Raw genomic sequence first — 18,186 nt, forward strand, 5'->3', positions numbered from 1 at the left:
CTTCTGGCTGGTGGCACTTTCCACGTGTTTCTTGCGGCACGCTTTTGAAAGCACGGCCCACAGTTCTAACCCAACGTGACTGGCCACAGTCTTTGCGTGCGTTGCCCCACACCTGGCTGCCATGCCTTGAGTTGATGCGTGGGGCTCCCCGAGCCCCTGGAAGGAGACATGGCCTCTGCACAGTTGCTTTCAGGGGTGCCCGTGACCCACATCCCGCGAGAAGGTGGCATCTCCTGCGGCTCCAGGCAGGCCGTCCCACAAGCTCACGAGGGACCCCGGAGAAGCGCCACTCCCACGTGGGGGCGAGTGCCACGTGCTTCGCCACGAGTCAGGAACCTCTTGGTGTCCCGCAAAGACACGCTCCTCCGATGACCCGGGAATGGTTTATTCCAAGTTCAAGGCGGCCCGACGGAGCCAGAAAGGGAACTCTGGGAAGAGACACAAGCCACGGCTCCTCGAGACGGCTCCAACACTCACCTCTCTGGGGTTTTGGCAAATAATTTAACGACCGTTAGGGCTTCGCTCTCGTAATCTGAGAAGAGGCGATCAGGGGCTGGGTCCTGCGTCTTAAGACCGTTAGGAGAGTCCAGAGAGGAAATGAATACAGATGCACTTCTCTGTGACTGAGACCCACAGGGCCGGCCAAGGGACTTGCTGCTGGACCACTCCCACTGTTGCCCTTTACGCGTCTGTGGGAAACATTTGCAGGCTATTCCGCAGTGGCCCGGACAGGGCGTCTCGAAGGTATCCAGTGAATCTGTGACCACTGCCTACTGCATTGGAGATCTGGGACACGTGTCTCGTATTGGTAAGTTCTCCACACTGCCGCCTACGTTAGTGATTTCTACCCTGAACGGTTTCTAAACTAAAGGTCACAGATACTTTTTCACTCAGCTCTTCCATTCTGTTCCTGATCTAGTTCTAGGCATAGCCTGGCCTTCGGCTCAGCGCCTCCTGATTCTGGGAAAGATGTCTTTTCCTCAGTGCGAACCCAACTCAAATAATAAATGACACCAGAGCACAGACAGCGGCAAAACACTGATTAATGGAATTAGACATCACTTTCCACCCCAGCACTTGGAGGCTAGTGGCAATATGCATAATGACGTGCCACATGCTCCAAGTATCATCAGCACGGCCCAGAAAGATTATTTATTGCCTCCGGGAGGAATTCATCAGCGGGAAGGGCCGGCGTCCTATTGGTGAGCCAGCTTCCCCACTCCCTGGGAAATGATCCTGTGGGGGCTGAGTGGAAAGATGCGTCTTCCCCTTGCTGGCCGGCTTCTCATCTGTTGCCACACGTCTCTCATTTGGCTGAGCATTCACGCAGTAACACAAACGTAATCACACTCCCTGTCTCTGGTCATGTGCGTGATCTTGCTAGGGACTTTCCCCAAACACGCAGCCCGAGAGAGCAATGCAGTGAAATACAAGTATTGGCAAGGTCAAGGGTGTAGGTCCCGGGGTCAGGAGAGCTGCGGGAGACCCCCGTGCTGACGCCCACACGTTTGGTGGCCTAGGAGGCTGTGTCTCAGTGTCCTCATCTGCACAAAGAGCAACGAGCTCCCCAGGTTATCCTGAGTATCACTGATTAATACCGAGTGTTCCTGATGATGGTGAGTGTCAGGGACGCGGCCCGGAGTCTGGCCGTGGGTGGAGCTCAAATCCCCGTGTTTGCTCCTGGATGCTCAGGAAACCGATCCTTCTAGTTCACAGAATTGTGTGAAAGTCAAGGGAAATATTTCCGGCAAGAAATGCTACTTCGCTTTGTAACCTCCCTCATCATAAAAGAAGATGTGTCCAGGCGGAAAACTTAGGCTTTAAAAAGTTTACTTCGGGGGCGCCTGGGTGGCTCATTCACTTAAGCATCTGACTTCATCTCCTGTCATGATCATGATCTCACGGTTCATGAGTTCGAGACCCACATCAGGCTCCCAGTGCATGGCCCGCTTTGGGTCTCTGTCCCCCTCTCTCTCTGCCTCTGTCTCTCTCTCTCTTTCTCTCTCTCAAAAATGAATAAACATTTTTTCAAAAGTTTTTATAACAGGTTCTGGAAACTCCAAAACATCTGGAACACAGCCCGGCCGGTGGGGAGCTCATAGTACACCAGAGCACAGAAAGGCATCAACAAATAATTCCTGTATAAAACGGCAAATGTTACGTGAATAAATAAACACGGTGCTACAGAAACTCAGACGAGGGACTGTCTGCCCACCTGGGTTCAGGGAGGGCTTCCTGGAGGAGAGAACAGCTACTTTGAGTCTCAAAGGAAGAAACAGACTCCGAATACTAACACAGTCGGGGGGAGGTGGTGGGGAATCCACATAAAGGGAACAACACACAAGATAGAGGGGCATGGATTTGTGTGCGCGTGTGTGTGCGTGTGCGGGAAGCCACGATTTAATATTCATTCAAGTATAAAGCTTGACGTAGGCCTACTGCGAGGGACAGGACCAAGCCTGAGACTTCATCCTGAGGGCAAGAGGAGGCCACTGCCTGATTCTAAGGCAATGTGCGTTTTAGAAAGGTTACCGGGGATGCAGCTTGAGGGGCTCGTTTCTGGGGCAAGAAGAAGAAAAGCCGGAAAACAGTGAACAATCTCTCAGATGGTCTGAGAAGAGCCGTGATCTGATCCGAGGTCATGGTGGACAGGAAAGGAGGAAGGGGCTTAGCGAAGGCCAGAGCGGAGTTTGCAAACTGGTTGAAGAGACACGGCTGAGAGAGACGAGGCCGATGGCCCGATGGCAGCCGGGCTGCAGAGCCTTGAACGCTGCGGTGCAGAAGAGAGAGAAGGGCAGGCGTGGGGGGAGCCCCGGGGGTGCTGGAGAGGGGCTCCCCTGGTATTGAAGGGTCTGCGGGACTCCCAGCCCACGCCGTTGGGAGCAGACCAGGCTTCGACCGGCTGCAGTCGCTTTGTGTCTGGTCAGCACGTTGCCAGCCATGCGGCACGTTCTGGAGAAGCGCAGATGAAAAGCAGCCAGAAGCACATTTTGCAAAGCTCAAAGGGCCATATCAGCTCGTCTGCAAAACTGGGAAGCTTACGATGATACCTGTTGTAGAGTCAGTAAGATCAACGCCACCGCGGCGGGCACTCTGGATCCCGCTCCCCGATTAGCTCCTGGATTCCAAGGGACATTGCCCACATCCAAGTCCCAAGGGACAATGCCGGGAGACAAGCTTAGGAAGTACTTAGGAAGTACAGACTCATCCCTCTTCCTTTTCAGACCTACGATGACCTGGGGGAAACATGTAAAGTTAGTTTCTGGGGAGACAGGACTGAGCCTGGTGCTCAGCCCAGCTCTGTGCCAGTTGTGAAGACGTGCCCGCAGCAGCGCCTCCCAGGAGGTACAGGACGTGGGGCTCGGAAACCAATAAGGGACACACGCGGTAAAAAGCACTCAGCCTCCCAGGAGCTAGCACTGAGCCCCTGAGCACTTGCCCAGACCAGCTCTCTGCCTCTGTTTCTCTGCAAATCCACTCCCCTCTCTTGCCTAGATTCTGGGGTTCTTCAAACTCTCGGGCAATCCCAAAACAGGGACCGCGCTTCCCAATTCACTAACACTAACATGTTCTGCTTTCAACGCACACTTGTCATTTCAAAAGGTCTAGGGGGGAAGGGAGTCCGGCCATGTGAACTTTCTGCCATCTTGACCTAACCTCCTATGTAATTTGATGGCCCCTGGATTCTGATGTGTTGGCATGTCTGCGACGTCCCGGAGACAAGGCGTCAACACAGAGGGGGACCAACGGTGGTGACCGCCAAGGCACGCAGGTACTTTGAGGCCCGTCCACTGCGCCGCCCTCCAAAATTTCACTCCCTGCTGACTTTGCGGTGTTAAGGCTTTCGGAAGATGTCACATGAGCCTATTCGGGCAGCACGTAGGCACGACAGAAATAACGCAGACTGCCGAAAAGAAGACTGATCTGCGTGTTGGAACACCTGTGCTTATCTTCGTTTTCTTTTTTACTTCTCTTTGATTTTAGTTCTATGACTTTGCCAGGTCTGAAGATTTCGGAAGTTAGTTCAAGTGTGCAAAGCGGTTACCCTTGCTTAACTGTCAATTTCCATACTTTTGCTTGTGTTGTTAGCAACTGATGGTATCTCATCTCGTCCATGACACCAAAGATATTTTCCTTTTTTTTTTTATTTCTGAATATAATTTATGGTCCAGTTAGCTAACATACAGCGTATACAGCGTGCTCTTGGCTTCGGGAGTAGATTCCCATGATTCATTGCTTACATGCTCATCCCAACAAGTGCCCTCCTCAATGCCCATCACCCATTTTCCCCTCCCCCCGACCCTCCCTTCCCCCATCAACCCTCAGTTTGTTCTCCGTATTTAAGAGTCCCTTATGGTTTTCATCTTAGGGTAAGGATGGGAGTGGTTAATGGAGCTGCTAGTAACATCTGTCCTAATTACGATCTTGAGCAGTAACACTTATATTTCCTCAAAATTAATATAATTAATAGGCTCCTGCATCCCCAGAAGGAGGTGAGCAGGCTTTCCCAATGAAGGAGCTTTCGTGACGATGCAGTAGCCACAGAGGCTGTTAACAGAACTTGCTAGATTTCAAAACTGCTGTTCGACAACATCATGGTGTTGTTCTCGTAGGTGCAGAACCTTCAGGATTCCGTGCAAAAGTCAACCACAGCTCAAAACCAGTCTTCGAAGCTGAAAAAGAAATGCCAACCTTCTCTTTTCAAGAGCTGATGAGAAAACAGTATACGGGAAAGAAAGAAAGAAAGAAAGAAAGAAAGAAAGAAAGAAAGAAAGAAAGAAAGAAAGAAAAAAGAGAGAAAGAGAGAGAAAAAGAAAGAAAGAAAGAGAGAAAGAGAGAGAAAGAAAGAAAAAAGAAGAAAGAAGAAAGAAAGAAAGAAAGAAAGAAAGAAAGAAAGAAAGAAAGAAAGAAAGAAAGAAAGTTTCGTGTACTTCTATAGATGCATCCTACAGGAAGATTCATCTGAGTTTCAAAGGGCAGCACTAACCATTAATTAACCATAGGGCTGGATGGTCTAGGCCAAAATAGTAGGAGAGGAAAAAAAAAAATGAATGTAGTCAAAATGCTCACCGTGTACGATGGCAAATAAGGAATCACTCTGCGATCTGTAAAGTTACAAGTCACTAAAATTCTCCACAGTTTGGATTGAGTCCCTGGGGGAAGGTGCTGGGCTCCCCACCCTTGACCCGCTTTGTGTCAGCCCCGGCAGGTCCTGCCCAAGTTGGCTCCACCGACTGAAATTCACGTGTTCACCTGAAGTTGGCCTTATGTTTTCTAGTGTTTCTCCAAATTCCAGGCTTTAGACAATCCCCTGGCTTTGCTTTCACTCTGCTCAGATTGGCGCCTCATCTACTTTGACCCTCCTCCTAAATGTTACCACATGCCGAATGCTGTTTGTCTTTCTCTGATCTTGTTTGGGGAATAGGTTTCAGGGAATCCTGTGTGCGGTTGAAAAGCGGAAGAAAGCAGGAAGGAAGGAAGAAGAAAGGAAGGGAGGAGGACAGGAAGGAGGGAGGGAGGAGGGAAGGAAGGAAGGAAGGATGGAAGGGAGGAAGGAAGGGAGAGAGGGAGGGAGGAGGACAGGAAGGAGGTAGGAGGGAAGGAAGGAAGGAAGGCAGGAGGGAGGGAGGGAAAGAGGGAGGGAGAGAGGGAGGGAGGGTTAGAAGGAAATGGGAAATCATGCAGGGCAGAAAAAATCTCAGCCAGACTTGCAGGAAGATGTGCAAGGAGGGAACCAGAAGCTTTGACCTGCCACGTGCCAGGAACTAAGCTAGTTCCGTAGGAATCTGTACACAGCTACCTGGCTAGCTGTCTGGTCCCTTAATCCTGGGAGCCCTGCCTAGTTTGCAGATAAGGAAAATGAGGCTTAAAGAGATTAAGCGAACTTGCCTAAGGTCACACAGCTCGAAAATGAGGAGCCGAGGTTTGAGCTCATGGATATTTCTGGCTTCGAGTCCAATGACATTTCTAGAAGAATTTGGAGCCAACTGAGCAGACGTATTTAAGCCGTCAGTGGTCTGCAGTGTTTAGAAATGTCTCCATCCAGCACATAGACCCTGACAGGAGAGCCTTCTGCACACCAGCAATTATGACTTCAGCTCCATGCTGCTTCGACTACAGTAGCTAATTAGATCAAGACAGAAATCCTGACACAAACCATAGTTCAAACCAGCTAATTAGATTAAGATCAATATAAAATCTTCTTCAGACAAAGGAGCAATTGGACATTTCTGGCAGATGTATCTGCAGGTTGAGTCAATAAGATAAGGACAAAAAACACATGTTAAAGAGTGTTAGTGTGCCAGAACCCTTTCTCCGATCTCTCTAATGAAGTGAGCCATACGAGTTCCTCGGGAGATGGGAGCCAATTAAAGTAGCAGGGAGGGGCTCCTGGGTGACTCAGTCGTTAAGCCTCCGACTTCGGCTCAGGTCGTGATCTCAAGGTTCATGGGTTCGAGCCCCACGTCGGGTTCTGTGCTGACAGCTCAGAGCCTGGAGCCCGCTTCAAGTTCTGTGTCTCCCTCTCTCTCTGCCCTTCACCCGCTCATGTTCTCTGTCTCCCTCTCTCAAAAATGAATAAACATTAAAAAAAAGAAATTTTTTAAATAAGCAGGAAAAGCATTGGCTGCAACAGTTAGAAAGCAGGGGGTCCTGTTATGCGACCTTTGGCCCCCAGATTTCTTACATCTAAATGGGGTTTAAGACTACCAAATCGTTCACAAATCTTTCCTCAAGACATAGAAGCTTGTGGTCAGTGTCACATACACCATATTCTTTGATCCCAGGACAGCTCTATAGTGGAGGCATTATCATTCTTTTGGAAAAAAAAAACAAAAACAAAAAAACTTTTTTTAGTGCTTATTTCTTTTGGAGGGAGAGAGAGAGAAAGAAGGGGGGGGGGGCGGAGACAGAGAGAGAGAGAGAGAGAGAGAGATGCAGAATCCGAAGCAGGCTCCAGGCTTCGAGCTGTCAGCACAGAGTCCGAGGCGGGGCTCGAACCCACGAGCCGTGAGATCATGACCTGAGCAGAAATCGGACGCTTAACCAACTGAGTCACCCAGGCACCCCAATGGGGGTGTTATCACTCTTATGTGAGACTGGAGTTCAGGGCGTTATGTGAATCCGCCCAACGGTCCCCCGCTAAAACGAGAGACAGAGGGCAGACTGTTCTAACTCCCAGTGCTGCAATTTGGCCGACAGCGAGCACGTCCCGGTGTTTGTGACAGGGAGACAAATCGAGTGACCAGACACTGCTGCCAGCCCTACGCCCACGTTGATGCTCATTCACCCCTGGATCTTAACACTCCTGAGTCCCAGAGCCCTCTCCTGTGGGACCCCAGTTTCAGATTAGTGGTTTGTAAACTTCAAGGATCATAATTTGTTCTGAAATTCTGCTATGGAATTGACCCCTGGGGTGAGAGATCGCATTCCCACAACACATAACTTCAGAGCGTTCACTGCCCTTCACGTGCCCTCTCCCTGGGCAGGTGCCCGCCGTGGAGCAGGGTTCCGAGAAGCCGGTTAGTTCCCAGGCTGCTCAGGTGATCTCACGCAGCATATCTCTCCTAAGGGGAGAGTTCTTTGATCTTATTTGACTCTTCACTCTTAAGAAAACTATCAAATAAAAAGAAGCAAGGCAAAAATGAAGTACTTAAATCATGTGCAAAAAAACAAAAACAAAAACAAAAACCGTATAATTGACTTAAAGTCATAATTTTGTTCAGATTTTTTCCCCAATCTGTAACTCCGAACCTAGCCAAAGAAAATAGTAGATAAGGTATTGTGAACAGACTTACAAAACGGAGACGGGAACTGGGTAGATTTACAATATTATAAAAGTTCCTTTTCCTTTCAGTCTTCCTGAACGGCTTTGTTGATGGAAATAGACCCCAAACCAGGAACAAAATCCTCGCAGGTGAGCACAGCTGGAAAGCTTCCGTGAGGTCAGCTTGGGAAACCCATGCTCAGAAAGCCAACATGGAAGGTGGTGGCCACCGTGTTAATTAAGGGATGGCTTAGTGAAGACAAGGTCACGTCCATTCACACTCCACCTGCTCCAGATGTACTTCCTACCACCCGCCGCCCTTGGCTGGGTAGGGGAAGCCCACATCGGGAATTGGAAGATGAGGGCCCCAGTTCATTAATCCAGGGACCAACCAAGCAGGAGCCGGGTGGTCAGGCGGGGTTTCAGACCCAGGAAAGATCAAGTACTGACCAACAATGGTCAGAGCAGGAGCTGCAGAGATTAGGGTCCTGAACGAGAAAGGGACAGCAGAGGAGGAAGAGTAGGACAGGTACGCCAGCGAGAGCCACAGTACCCTCGGTGAACAGCCCCAGGAGGAGGTCCAGAGCCTGCTGCTGAAGAGCAGGATGCCTGGTGAGGACGGGACTGGCATGTCAGACACACTGAGTGATCAAGGGTATCCAGTGGGGGGTGGGGGGGGTGGCGATCAGGTTTAGTTCATCTGGATCATCTCAACACCATACGCTAGATCTCGGGTGATCTTCCCCAGTGGCCTGACACGGACTATCTCACACATTTTTTGGCGAGGTCATATTTTTAACCAAGACGGGTGCGAACCAGATGGGTTGCCCCCAGGCCTTCACTAAACGCAAGCCCGCTGAGCCCTTGCATTTCCAGTTACCCCACAAGACGCGGGTGGCCCCGAGCACAATGATGCCGCAAATTCAGCTTCTACGAGAATCCATTCGGGGGCAGAAACATTACACGGTGATCGGCCACCTACAGTGGAATGAAATTACTAAAACGATATATATGATGTCCCTTTTAACCTCTGATTAATCTCCCCTTCTAAAGCTCAGCCTTGAATGCAAGTGTTCTGGTAATCTTCTGCTCTTTTCTAGCAATCTCTGCCGGCCAGATACATCCCAGCGGGTTAAACGCTAGCAGGCTCTCATCCACAACCAAAGACAGAGGGACGTTGTATCCTGCCACGAGCATACAGAAGGTTGAAATCAACTTCATATTTACAGATGAACGAGAAATAACCACAGGGGCTATCGCTCAAGAGAGTTTAATCCTCCGAACCTGGGTTCACTGAATGAAACTACCACGATGTTGCTGAAACGCAGCTGAGTATAAGCGGTTCCTACCGTTGCCAGAAGTTTCTGGGGCGATGTGGCACCACCTGAGGGGCCCCCAGGCCTTCCATTTCAAAACGAGGAGTCTCGAGCCTCAACGGATGGCTCCAGTTTGCCATAACTAGAATGTTCCAACACGGATTCCAGTCCCTCTGATTCCCGAGTCCAAATCTCTCCCGGACACCCCCCACCTGGGCTGCCTCTCGTACTGAGCTCAGGAATACTGCCTCAGTGATACGTCTGGGACCATGTCTGGGGCCGGGTGAGGACCAGACACAGGCCACGGTCTGGTGGAAGGGGAAGCCCCAGGAGATTGGCTGCCATCGCCAAGCTGGCTCCGTGCCCACCGTCCATCCAGCCTGCAGACGACATCAGTAGGCATCCCTGCTCCCCTTTTGTTACATAGGAGACCACGGCTTGAAAAAACAAGCTAGCATTTTCGGGAAAGGTACAGCTGGGATTAGGACGCAGTCAAACCTAACACCAAAGTCCTGGGCTAGTTCCCTCCTGTATTTGTTTTTTTACGTTTAAATGCGCTTAATGGTTTATGGCACTTCGATAAATACCAAATGCGGAAACTCAGGGTTGTTGTTTTTTTTTTTTTTTTAATTTATGAAGTTGAGGTATTTTCCACACTTACACCAGAGAGTGTTGTTGACTATAAATGAACCATCGCTCAAGTAGCTTAATCCGAATGGGAAATTAAAACGGCTGGTAATGTAGAGATTGCTTTCTTGAGACAGGATCGCGTTCCTGACAGCACACACTCCAGTTTCCAGGCTGGTAAATCCAATCGTTTCACTGTCGAATATTCTAGCTCTCCCATAATAAATGCTCATTCTGTTTCCATATGCTGGACAGATGACTGGCAAATTTACCCTTTTTAGAAATCTTAGATTAATCCACGTTAATTTAATTCGTTGCATTTAACTCCTGAAATTCTGTGACAAATGCAGCCCAGTATCACAGACATAGCTCAATGAGATTGGACAACTGGACAGAGGTCACACAGCCAGGATGGGGCAAAGCCAGGACCCCAGCCCTGCTGTGTCCAGCTTGTGCAACCAGGTTGGCTCTATAAAGAGATTTTTAAAAGCAGTCTGAGGCCCCCATTTTCCTTTCATCTTTTCTGCCCCCGTCCTCTATATCTGATTATTAATTTGCAGTATTTTACAGTCACAAATAAACTGTTTTATGCTGAAGTCACCAATTAACTTTGATTGTTTTATTGGTGCCAGGGAGAGAAAGGTTCTCATCTGCCCCATCTGTCATAAAACTCTTGCTTAAAAAGGGCTTGGTAGAGACATCATCCTCCAACACAGAGATAAAAGGAAGATTTAAAATGCATGATGTGAATCTATCCTAGAGGCTAATCGCACGCAGTGAGGAGGGAGAGGAGCCTGGTCCGTTGGTGTTATCGGCTGTGTATTATCCCTCTCATCTATTTATCGTCAGGGCTATCATTAGGAAGATTAAAAACCAGTGTCTACAAATAGTCCTGAAATTTTTGTCTTTCATTAGTGGCTTATTATTATTATTATTCAAGACCTCCTTTTTTCCAGCAAAGACAATGATTTCTTAGTCTACACCAGGATGCAATCCAGAGAGAATTCATCAGGGCTCAGGAAATATTAAATGTTATTTCCAACCACTGCATCGTACTGTCAGGGGCCATCTTTGATAATAATGGCCTTAATTTATAGAAATATAAATAATCCAACAGTGACACCAAGAATCTATGATCGTATAAATCTGTCACAGATCATTACAAATGAACATAGTTAAATGAAACTGAACTATAAATATATCCACGCCTCAGCCTGTGATGGCAAAAAGTTTACCAAAAAGAGACCAAGAACCACAGTTGCAATGGAAATGGAAGCATCCTTAGTCAACAGAGGACTTTCACCTTGAAACATAATCCAGTTTCGCATTTTATTCTTTTGAAATCTTAAGGTGCAATGAGCGTGGTTTTGTTTCGTTTCGTTTTTGTTGTCGTTGTTAAAAGGAAGCAGATGTCATGCAGGGTAGAGTCTCAGACAATCCCCATGCATGCTAATGTATGCACCCTTTTATAACATAAGTAGCAATAACACCTTATATTATGCTTGTGATGCTCACTGAAGTAACTAGATTTATGATTTTATAAAGAATCCCACGCTGTAGTGTTGTTGGCTTAGGTGGGTAATGTTATTTTTTCCCCCTTTTAAAAACTACATGTATTTGCTATTTGGAATTAATGAAATCCACTTCCAGGAATGTTCTCTTTATATAAGAAAAGTCATCTGCCTACGGCAGCTGAACAGAGACGTCTTTGTAATTTTTTTCTCTTTTTAAAATTTCATTTTATTGATTACTCTAAGAAAATGCTGAAATTGCCTCATAGAGTAGCAGGGAGAGCACATATATAGAACTTTAATTCAGAAGATAAGCTGGACTGATCCTTTCGCATATTCATATGAAACACAGCTTATGAGAAACACTTTCAATGTAAACAAACAGGCTCAAGAACACAAAACGCACAGAAAGATCATTGTTGCTGAAGGAGCATGACATTTTCTTTTCGATATGGAATTGCAGTCTGAGCTGGAAGAGGGCAGCATCTCCACAAAGTTTTAATTGTTTTCAATGTTTATTTTTGAGAGAGAGAGAGAGAGAGAGAGCATGAGCAGGCGAGGGGCAGAGAGAGAGGGAGCCGCGGAATCCAAAACAGCTTCAGGTTCTGAGCTGTCAGCATGGAGCCTGACGCGGGGCTCGAACCCACCAACCATGAGATCATGACCTGAGCTGAAGCTCAACCGACTGAGCCACCCAGGCACCCCGCCTCCACCAAGTTTTAAATGTTGCCTTGCAGATATGTAATGTGGAAATTTTTTATTCGACATCCATTACAAAAGTACAAGGTTTTTAAAAATTAAAACTTAGGTTCTGATTTTACCAAGATACAAGGTGAGATCCAGGATCTAGAGGTCCATGTGCCCAGACAAACGACGGCAGGTAGGGTCACAATGAATGACACCATTACGGAGCATTATTTAGAGCTTTTCGATCAAAACCCATCGTTAACTAGTAGTAGGATGAAATTTTATTAACACTGTGTGGTTGGAGGAGGTTTGGGGAGGAGCTTTAAATCCATTTAAAGAAATGTAAATATGCTAGAATCCCAAATTATCACGAGCAATTCTTAAGTGGCTACCAGCTCAGTGTGTGTGTGTGTGTGTGTGTGTGTGTGTGTGTGTTCTGAATCCCCACACAGGTGTAACTCAGGATCTAAGTCAAGGCCGCGGCTCAGGTCTGTTTGAGGGAAAGGAGTCCCTTCTTTGGGGCTAAGCCACCGGCCATCCTGAGTCCTTGGCCATGAACACGAAGGCTCAGAGCCACAAAGCGCATCAGCCAACGCCTGGGCTAGTAGCTGCCCCACAAAGCTGTGGAACCAATTTCCTTTCTCACCATCGTTTGTGTTCTTGGCCGCGGCCACCACATTGGGAACGTGAGCATTCCGTTTGCCCTTGGCCTCTGTTTGTCACCACCTACTTTGCAAATATTGTAGCTCCCCCAGAAGTGATCTTTCTCACACATTCACTGTTTCTTCATTTTGTGCCCCTGTTATTGGCTTTCGCTCGGCATCTTTCTGTTTGCCTCAGGGGAACAGCTCTTCCCGTCACCTCTCAGTGTCCTTCCCTGTGTTATGGTAGTCGGCTAAGGGGACGCATGTCATGGCTAATGAGGTAGAACGTGGCGAATAAAGCACTAGAATTCAACGCCTGGTTCTGACCCAGCTCCACAACTCACTGGTTATTGACCATGAGCCGCAGACGCAAATTTCCTGCCTCTCCATGTCTTCATTTCTAAACTCTGCATGTCAATGTCTGCTGTCTGCTCCTCTCTATGCCCTCACGTGTCCCAGGCCATCCTGCCCCAGGCTCCTGGTAGAACTCGGCAGGTCACAAAGCATGCCTTTGTTTCTCCTTGGGATCCTGACTGGCCGACAGTACTAATGTGTCCTCGATACGGGTTTAAAAGTGAACCTGATCACCGGGAGAGCCCGAGTGCTCAGAACCAGAGGTGTGAAGCTCAGGAAGGACCTCTTTGTGCCTCAGCACCACCCCCGACATCTCCACAGATGCCCTCATTCGATGCCATCAGCAGAATAATGCCCTGCCACCAACAGCAAAGATGCCCATGTCCCAATCCCCAGATCTTGTGAATGTGTTATGAGATGCGGCAAAGCAGAGTGAGGGTTGCAGATGGAATCAAGATACACATCGGCTCTCCGGTAAAAGGGACGTTTATCCTGGATTCTCCAGATAAGCCCGCTGTAATCACCAAGGTCCTTCCCAGCAGAAGGGGAGAGAGAAGACGAGTTAGAGGAGGACGCGGCCACTGAAGGAAGGCATAGAGAGTACATCCTTGTTGGCTTTGATGATGGAAGAAGGGCCACCAGGCCAGGAACGTGGGAGGCTTCTGGAAGCCACAGAAAGCGAGGAAACAGATTCTTCTCTAGAGCTCCGGGAAGGAGCACAGCGGGCTGACCCACGGATTGTACCCAGTGAGACTTGTGTCATATTTCCACCCCACAGAACTTTAAGCGAATACATTTGTGTTGTTGAAGTTGCTAAATGCTGAGTGATCTGTCACAGCAGCAGTAGGACATATACAGTAGAAGGTGTGAGAAGCCACCATTCCCACTTCATTCCCTGAAAATCTGTTTAATCTGAACTTGGGACCACCTCGACTGAATTCTGAGTCCAAGCCAGAAGATGGATAAGGAGTTCGAGTAAACATAAAAAGTGATGACACTTTTCCAGAATGCTCCTCTGCTCTTTCAAAGATTTTCGGAGTATTGGCCTCATTAGGAAAATGCTGGAAGTAGCAATCCCCAATTCCCATGTTTGCCTTTGGTAGCTTTTTCTGTCCATCAATAAAAGGACCACCGTGACCATCCTGGGGAAGGCAGCTCCTCGGGCCTAACAGCCAAGGCTCCATTCGTCCTCCGTCTGCTAATTACAAATATGCACACAGAGCTAAATAATTCATCTCTGTCCTACCTCTGTACATGTTCCAAATTTTGTACAGTATTTCCTGCCCGTGTTTTGCAGTCCTCTAGGCATGCATTCCGCAGGTTTAATTCAGCTCATAAATCAATCTCTTTGGTCCTTTCATCCCATATTCTTCTCTAAGCCCCCTCCAATCTGTCAACAGACTTTGTGGCACCGAGGCACCCCTCTCTGGATCTGTCACACCAGCAGCGCGAAAGGAAAACCTCTACTAAAGGGACCACTTCTCCCTTTAATGAAGAAACAAATGGCAGCCGTGGACGTGCCTGGGCGTTTCAGGTGCGGGGTAGGTTTTCAGAGATCGCCCTGCTCTACAATTGTACTTCGTTCAACCATCCATCCGTTCGTTCATTCATTCACCTGTGCAGTTTTCAAATGCACTTGGAACCCTGTGCCAGACAAAGCAGTGAATGAGACAGACACGGATTCTGTGCTGACAGATCTTATATTTCACTGGGAAACAGATAATTAACTAATACAGAAATAAATCAAGAAGATAATCTCTTATGTTGACAAATGAAATCTATGAAAACGGAACAAGTGGTGGGGGCGGGGGGAGGGGGACTGGATACACCAGAGAGAGAGGTCAACTGAGCCTTCTTGGCAATGGACACTTGCGATCTGAGAGCTGAAAGAAAAAGGACATGCAGACTTGTTGGGCCGGGAGGGCCTTTCTGACGAGTACGTCCTGTAGAGAGTCACGGAGGCTGTGCAGGAGGCCAGGAGGGAGGTAGAGGGTGGCCAGGAAGGCAGAAGGCAGAAGGCAGAGTCCACAGACCGTGAAGAACGATTTAGCTTTGGTTCTGATTGCAATGGGAAGCCGACGGAGGGCTCGGACAGAAGTACACTTCTCTGTATTTGAAAAGATTATTTCACGTAACACGTTCCTGAAGGTAGGGTCCAGAGCGTCGGAAGTGAGGAAGAGTGGAAACAACGAAAACAAGGACACCAGTTACTATGCTGTTGCACTCATTGGACAAGAGGTGAGAGCGGCTTGGCCGGGACCCTGGCAGGAGACACAGAGCGATGGGTTTTTGATGTGGGATTCATTTTGATGGTGGAACAGCAGAAATGGCTTGGGCCTAGAGATCACAGTGGAAAAAGAGAATCTCTAAGGGTAACTGCCAAGTCTGGGGCCTGGGAAACTTGGAGACTCACAAGGAGGTGGAGGTCAGAGCCTGGAGCTCAGAGAGATGGCTGCAGATGTAAATGTGGGGCCTTCCGTGCAGAACTAACTCCCTTCCAGTTGAGGCTGCAGACCCGCATGAGGTCACCAGAAAGTAGGAGAGAGAGGAAGCTACGGGGCCAAGCTGAATGACTTCATCCTTTAGGGACGGGGGAAGGAGGGTGGGATGGCAAAGGAGACAGAGAAGAGCTTCCAGGGAAGGAAAAGGACAAGTAGGACAGTCCGAACACTGAAAACATTCCACTCAGAAAAGAACACCACCAGAGTGAGGTAGCAGGGTTTGGAGAGTTGCAGGCCTTTGGAGCTCAGTTCTGGAGCTGCGACCACTCGTCCATCGACAACATCCCAAGCTGGGATCCTTCTCAGCTCAAAGTCTTTCCAGAGTCTCCTTTTAAAAGGATTTTATTCTGGGACGCCTGAGTGGCTCAGTCAGTTCAGCATCCGACTTCGGCTCAGGTCACCATCTCACAGTTCATGGGTTCGAGCCCCGCATCGGGCTCTGTGCTGACGGCTCGGAGCCTGGAGCCTGTTTCGGATCCTGTGTCTCCCTCTCTCTCTGCCCCTGCCCTGCTCACGCTCTGTCTCTCAAAAATGAATAAATGTTAACATAAATAAATAAATAAATAAATAAGAGAGGATTTTATTCTGAATCAATAACAGTGGCAGGTTCTTTCAATGTCTGTGAATGAGCTCGGTTTTATCCACTGAAGAAAAAACACTAAGCTCTCGTTCTATTCCTGGCTACAGCTGGAGTCACGGTATCTAGCCTGCAGGGCAGCTCCGAGAGGCCAGGACCAACCTGGGTGCAGGCTTGCACGATGCCCTTTTCCTAGGGACACCGAAGAGCTGCTCGCCAGGCAGGCAATGTGACACCCCACACCTTCTCAGAGGCGGATGTACTTGTTCAGGACATCTGTCACTTCCAAGGATCTCCTTCCCCCCGTACAATACTTCCTACTATTCCCCCAATTTCAAGACCCTCCCCACATTCCTCATCAGGATTGTGGTAGGAGGGATTTGGCAAGTTGATGCTCATCTAGAGTCTTTTTAATGTTTATTCATATTTGAGTGGAGGGTGGGGCAGGGGCAGAGAGAGCGCGAGACACAGAATCGGAAGCAGACTCCAGGCTCCGAGCCGTCAGTACAGAGCACGACGCGGGGCTCGAACCCACAAACCATGAGATCATGACCTGAGCCAAAGTCGGGTGCTTAACCGACTGAGCCACCCAGGCGTCCCTTGATGCTCTGAAGTCCTTTCCATATTCTGCTCGTGGACTGTTCGAGTTTCCCTATCTTCAGATCCATCCAGAAGCACAGAGGGCTCTTGGGTTTCTCGGACATCTGAGATATTGAGGGCACGGCAACAATCCTTTCCTGGGCTCACAGTAGCGTTTCATGGGGGCATAGCACCCACATAATAAATAAAGAAGGAAAAAATAGGTCTCGAGACCACAAAGGGTACAAATAACCACCAGGTTTCATGCAATTCTCTCTCTCTCTCTCTCTCTCTCTCTCTCTCTCTCTCTCTCTCTCTCATATAAGTGCAACCTCATAAGTGCTGGGAACACCTTCGTGAATGTAACAAATGTAAAAGTGAAGGGAAAACATTACACGTAAACAGAAAGGCATTGTGGTGGCACTTTTTTTTAAGCATGTATTTATTTTCGGGAGAGCGCAAGCAGGGGAGGGGCAGGGAGAGGGGGACAGAGGATCCAAAGTGGGCTCTGTGCTGAGAGACCGACAGCGGCGAGCCCTACGTGGGGCTCAGGCTCCAGAACCACAAGATCACGACCTGAGCTAATGTCAGGCGCTCAACCAGCTGAGCCACCCAGGCGCCCCGAGGTGGCACTTTCGAAAGCATATATTTTACAGCACTTCCGGTAAAAGTGCCAGATTCTAAACTTAGCACAGCAACAAACTCCTAGCAGCGAACATTCCTTTTTTTTTTTTTTTTTTTTTGGCTACAAAAATGTGTTTTTTAAACAAATGAAAGGAAAATAAAGTTTTCTGCAATGTCCAGCCCAGTTCACTCTGCCCTGTGCTAAAGTTGGGGTCCAGTGAGCTAGCTAATAATAAAGTATTAGGTGGCCTTCCTCCCCTCCTTTGTGTACAAAGTTGCCTCCAGGAGTTTGTGCGTGGCCACAGTGGACACGGTGTTCTGGGGACAACTTGACATAATTAATAGCACTAAAATCTCACGGTAACTCCTTTCTGTGTGCATTTATACTGTTCTTACTTTGATACTGGAACTAGCTGTCCTTTGTTTTGTAACGCTAAGTCTGCCTCTCTGGCGTCTTAAAATACGCGAAGTGCAAACGAGCACGTGTGTTTCTAAGTAGATGGATTTGAATTAGCAAGTCCAGGTGATATTTGAGGTCCTTCAAGAACCCCCACAAAATTCAGCCAAGAAAATGGGAAGACCCAGCTGGCTTTATTGAGCGATTCCTGAACCAGGCAGCACAGCATCCAGTAAGAAGAGAGAGGCCCCAGCAGCCGCACAGGGGCAGGTGTTCGTAGGCAGGACGACAGGGCAAGGAGCGACCGGCAGAAGAAAAGGAAGGCTTGTTTCAGGCCAGGTCGTGTTCTTTTCGGGGGGAAAGAACAGCAGGGTTTTGATCCCGCAGATGGCCTTCCCAGAGCTGGCCAGGACACTTCAGAAGGACTTCTGACATCTGGCTTGCCAGCAGGAACCTTTGTTCTGCACGTGATGGAAGAGCCGTTTAAAAATAGGGGCACCTGGGCGGTTCAGTTGGTTAAGCATCCAACTCTCGGTTTCGGCTCAGGTCATGGTCCAGGGGTTCATGAGTTCGAGCTCCGCTTAGGACCCTGTGCTGATAGGGA

At 48.5% G+C, this 18,186-nt stretch overlaps 1 long non-coding RNA gene across 1 annotated transcript; it reads left to right on the plus strand.

Annotated features, from left to right (window-relative positions):
* The first annotated feature begins 354 nt into the window (after positions 1-354).
* Positions 355-10,304, plus strand: LOC131484309 (uncharacterized). Its single transcript, XR_009248156.1, has 3 exons — positions 355-808; positions 7,856-7,915; positions 8,866-10,304. It is a non-coding gene; the product is annotated as an uncharacterized LOC131484309 (long non-coding RNA).
* Positions 10,305-18,186: the final 7,882 nt, after the last annotated feature.

This window comes from Neofelis nebulosa, chromosome 9, assembly GCF_028018385.1.
Source record: "Neofelis nebulosa isolate mNeoNeb1 chromosome 9, mNeoNeb1.pri, whole genome shotgun sequence".
Taxonomy (NCBI): domain Eukaryota; kingdom Metazoa; phylum Chordata; class Mammalia; order Carnivora; family Felidae; genus Neofelis; species Neofelis nebulosa.